The sequence below is a fragment of the Jaculus jaculus genome, chromosome X (genome assembly GCF_020740685.1).
Source record: "Jaculus jaculus isolate mJacJac1 chromosome X, mJacJac1.mat.Y.cur, whole genome shotgun sequence".
NCBI classification, from domain to species: Eukaryota; Metazoa; Chordata; class Mammalia; order Rodentia; family Dipodidae; genus Jaculus; species Jaculus jaculus.
The window spans coordinates 53,515,810-53,521,148 of record NC_059125.1 but is presented as its reverse complement, the minus strand read 5'-3'; the positions used below and the strand labels follow the sequence as shown (position 1 = coordinate 53,521,148).

Below are 5,339 nucleotides of genomic sequence, written 5' to 3'. Positions count from 1 at the left end.
TTTTAATTTACTGTAAGTTCAACAAGAGCTAGCTATGTAAAGTTACAATGCTTGTTGTACACATAATGCAATTTTAGGCTTCATTAGTAGAGGCATGATGCCCAGAACAGAGAAGGAATGTTTTGTTCTGTACTTGATAGTTCATGTGAGAGATAGGGTCATATTAGAGTGCTACCATTAAGATGTACACAGATAGCCTGGAAAGTGCCCAACATGGTGACTGGGTTACAGACAGACACAGGACAATTACTAAAACAAAGTCAAAAATGCTTTCATCTCAAGAGATTGTGGATAGTTTCAAGTAATTGAAGGCCTGTCATGCAGAAGAGCTTTAACATTTAGTTGGAATGCCTCCAGAGGGCAGATTAATTCAGATACAAGAAGCCAAAATTTCAGTTTACTGTTGGAACATTGTAGCAATTAATCAAAGATACCTTTCTTGGTAGGTTTGTTTAAGCAGAAGCCCATTTTGTAGATGTTCAAGAATGGTTTTGTGTATCAGAGTTTTGTATTAAAGAACCTCCAAAGCTTCCAGGGAAGGTAGTCTGCAGTTTTCTTTTGTTGTTGTTATTAATCTTTTTCTGGTACCAAGATAATAGCAGATTAATAAAATGGCTTTGGTAGTGTTCCTTTCCTTTCTGTTCTGTAGAACATTCTGAGAAATGTTGGTATTAGATCTTCCTTAAAAGTTCAATAGATGGGCTGGAGAGATGGCTCAGCACTTAAGTGCCCTTCCTGTGCAAGTATATGATTCTGAGGAGGCCTGAAACAACCTGAGCTTCTGGAAACAGCTTGACATGGAAATGCCACCTGTAACCCCAGTACTGTGTAGAGCAAGACCAACAAATTACCTGGGCTGGCAAAAGGCTCTAAGTTCTAGTATCCGTAAGAAACTCAGGCTTAGAAAGAGAACGTATGGAAGAGTGATGGAGTAGGCCACCCAACTTGCTACCCTGACCATTGCAGGTGAGCGTAAGGCGTGCTCTAAGGGCACATACACATACATACACCACATAGATCCACCCAACACATTACATACTTGCAAACAAACAAAAAAAAAGAACAAAAATGTTTGATAGATGGGGCAGGGAAGACTGCTCAGCAGGTAAGAGTACTTGCCATGCAAATATAAATGCTTGTGCACAGGGCTTGCAGATTTGTTCATACACATGCATACACTATACATGCACACACCACACCACACACGCATGCCACACCACACATAGTATGCACATGCAAAAAAAAAAAAAGTTTGATAGAATTCAGCAGTGATTCCATCTTGTCCTGGGCATTTCTTTGTGAAACTTTTTAAATTTTAAAAAAACTAATGTAAGGAGACATTCAATTACTGCTTTAATCAAGTTTCTCGTTAAGGATGACTTTAAATTATTTAATCTGTCTTTAATTTTGGTATGTCATGTGCATTTGTAACTATATCCTTCTAGATTCTGGGGACATCTTTGCCAGCCTAGATGTGTTTCTTGGTGACAATAAGTAGTTAGATCCTGGTAACATTGTATCCCTTGGGAGGCACTGAGCTCGGTGGTATGGTTTCCCGTGGTGGCGCTCTTTTCTCTGGACGGTAGAGGCCCAGCAGCATCACTGTTACTCTGAGCAGAGAACTTTTGGTAGGGCAAGGCGAGTTTAGAGAGGACTGGGAGGTACTTTGTTGTATTCAATTGAAGTGAAGGGTGCAAAAATGCAGAAGAGCAGAACCATACTCCAAGGAAGCACCATCAACACCCCCACCAGCCGCAGCAGCAGCAGCAGCCACTAGCCACCCCCAATACCTGCAAATGGGCAGCAGGCCAGCAGCCAAAATGAAAGCTTGACTATTGACCTGAAGAACTTTAGGAAACCAGGAGAGAAGACCTTCACCCAACGTAGTAGCCGTCTGTTTGTAGGCAAATCTTCCCCCTGACATCACTGAGGAGGAAATGAGGAACGTATTTGAGAAATATAGGAAGGCAGGGAAAGTTTTCATTCGCAAGGATAAAGGCTTTGGCTTTATTTGCTTGGAAACAAGAACCCTAGCAGAAATTGTTAAAAATGGAGCTAGACAATATGCCGCGCGGTGGAAAGCAGCTGCGTGTGCGCTTTGCCTGCCATAGCGCATCCCTTACAGTTCACAATCTTCCTAGTACGTGTCCAACGAACTGTTGGAAGAAGCCTTTTCTGTGTTTGGCCAGGTTGAAAGGGCTGTTGTTATCGTGGATGACCGAGGAAAACCCTCAGGAAAAGGCATTGTTGAGTTCTCAGGGAGGCCAGCTGCTCCAAAAGCTCTTGACAGATGCAGCGAAGGCCCCTTCCTGCTAACCACATGTCCTCGCCCTGTGACTGCGGAGCCCATGGACCAGCTAGATGATGAAGAAGGACTTCCAGAGCAACTGGTTATTAAAAACCAACAGTTTCACAAGGAGCAAGAGCAGCCACCCAGATTTGCACTGCCTGGCTCCTTTGAGTATGAGTATGCCATGCGCTGGAAAGCACTCATTGAGATGGAGAAGCAGCAGCAGGATCAGGCGGACCGCAACATCAAGGAAGCTCGGGAGAAGCTGGAGATGAAGATGAAGCAGCTCGCCATGAGCACCAGGTCATGCTAATGAGGCACAGGACTTGATGAGGCGCCAAGAAGAACTTAGGAGAATGGAAGAGCTGCAAAACCAAGAAGTTCAGAAGCGAAAGCAGCTGGAACTCAGGCAGGAGGAGGAGCGCAGGGGCCGTGAGGCAGAAATGCGACGGCGACAAGAAGAAATGATGCGACGACAGCAGGAAGGATTCACGGGAACCTTCCCTGATGCGAGAGAGCAAGAGATACGGATGGGCCAGATGGCTATGGGAGGTGCTATGGGAATAAGCAATAGAGGTGCTATGCCTCTTGCTCCTGCGCCAACTGGTATCCCAGCTCCTCCAGGACCTGCCACTATGATGCCGGATGGAACCTTGGGATTTATTCCACCAAAAACTGAACGTTTGGGTTAACCTGCTACAAAGGGAGGAATTGGGGTAATTGGTGGAACTCTTCCTGCATTCAACTGTGCAGCTCCTGGAACCGAATTTGCTCCCAAAAAACATCACAGATACTAATAAAGTTACAGTGTCTAGATTCCCACAACTCTTAAAAGAAGAACCCTTTTTGGACTAGCCAGAATTCTACCCTGGAAAAATGTTAGGGATTCCTCCCAATAGACAGGTCTTCCCTGCCGGTATTACTCTAGGGAGTATGCTTGGAGGCAGAGGGCAAGGGAGGGTGGTATGTAACAAACCAAGATCTGTGTGGTGTACTATACTGTTCAATCAATTCTGTGTGGTGCATTCCTTAAGTTTTGTGATTGTTGAGGGGCTGGGGAACCATAGGAAAGTGGACTCAGAACCCCAGTAATCGTAATCATTCCTTGTTTTGTCCACCATGTTTTAATTGCTTTTCCATCTTTATACCCCTGAGCCCTAGAGACACTGCCATATATGCCACAAAATCAACATCTCCCCATGACCTAGCCCCATTCCTCCATTTGCTCCCAGGTGGGAATTCAGACAAATGTCCACAGAGGTTACAGCACACACACGGTTCTGTTGTCTCCCATATATTTCCCCTTCATGGCCTAAGGAAGACATTTTCTCTTAGATTTTCATTTTAGTATATCTTAAAAAAAATCTTGTGTTAACTTGCCTCTTTTTCTTGGGTGATAAACATCCAATAACGACCCTTTTGTGTCTATGATGTTGCTGTTCACAGCTTTTCTTGATAGGCCTATTACAATCTTGGGAACAGGGTTGCTGTGTACTGACGGTCTGACAGTAGCTCTTAGTGTTGCCTATATTAGGTAGTTATGCTGTGCATTTTTTTAATTGGTGTACCATGTTTGATTTGTCCCTGATACCTTACATTTGGAGTTTTTCTGAGAAATGTATCATTACCTTATTAAAATACATTGAAGCCTTTAAAAAATAGATCCTGTTTTGTAATCCAGTAGGCTAGTCTGTCCTTTTTGTTGGTGAGTTATGATCATTTCCATTTAAAATTATTATTGAGGTGATTTTTTCCTATGTTTTTTTGGGGGTGAAGTCCTGCTTGGCTGCATTGCTGGTATTTATTTTTCACCTCCCCTGTAGTTTTGTGGTTTGCTCCTAGCTCTTCTTTGTGTATCTGTTCCTTTCCCAGAAGGTGTTCTCCTGGGTGAGACTGGTTTTCTTCTTCCTGTTTGTATAGTAGTCCTTTAAGAATTCTCTGTTGTCATAAACTGCCATAATTTTTTGTCCTTAAATATCCTTGTTTCTCCATCATTTTGTATGATAATTTTGTTGCCCATGCCATTCTTGGCTGGGAGTTACTTTCAAGACTTGAAACATATCAATCCATGCTTATCTAGGTTTTAGAGAGGCTGAGGAAAGGTATACGTTGGAGTTTTTTTTTTTTTCCTTACAGCTTTTAGTATTGTTTATTTATTTGCTTTTTTTTTTTTTGGTTTTTCGAGGTAGGGTCTCACACTAGCCCAGGCTGACCTGGAATTCACTATGTAGTCTCAGGTAGTCTCAGGGTGGCCTTGAACTCACCATGATCCTCCTACCTCTGCCTCCCAAGTGCTGGGATTAAAGGTGTGCACCACCACGCCCGGCTTTATTTTTTAATGTCCTTGTTTATTTATTTGCAAGGAAAGAGAGAGAGAACAAGCAAAAAAAGAGATAGAATGGGCACATCAGGCCCTCTGGCTGCTGCAAACAAACTCCAGATGCATGTGCTATCCTGTCCATCCAGCTCCATGGGTATTGGGGAATTGAATGTGGGGCTGCCAGCCTTTGCAGGCAAGCACCTTAACCACTGAGCTATCTCTCCAGCCCTTTACTTGGTATTTTTGACATCTTGACAGTTATGTGTCATGGAGAGTGTTTTCTCTGGTCATATATGTTTGGGGTTCCAAGTGCCACATGTGCTTGCATTCTAGTTCTCTCTAGGTTTAGGAAGATTTTGCTATGATTCCCTTTCTTCTTCTTCTCTTCCCCCTTCCATTCTCCCCCCCCCCTTCTTTTTTTTTTTTTTTTCCAAGTAAGGGTCTTACGCTAGCCCAGGCTGACCTGGATTTCACTATGTAGTGTCAGTCAGTGTAGCTTCAAACTCATGGCAATGTTCTATCGCTGCCTCCCAAGTGCTGTGATTAAAGGTGTGTGCCACCATGCCTGGCTGTCTGCTATGGTTTCTTTAAATCATATGCTTATTTTTGTAGATTTTTTAGCACCTTTTTTTACATCATGGGTTCTAAAGTTTAGTACCCTGAATGTATCCCAGACTATGTGGAAGTATTGCTCATGTTCCTTGACTTTCTTCTTTATATATGTCTGCT

The 5,339-nt window shown here is 43.2% G+C and overlaps 1 pseudogene; it reads left to right on the top strand.

Annotated features, from left to right (window-relative positions):
• The first annotated feature begins 1,922 nt into the window (after positions 1-1,922).
• Positions 1,923-3,087, top strand: LOC101610496 (annotated as a pseudogene).
• The last annotated feature ends 2,252 nt before the right edge of the window (positions 3,088-5,339 follow it).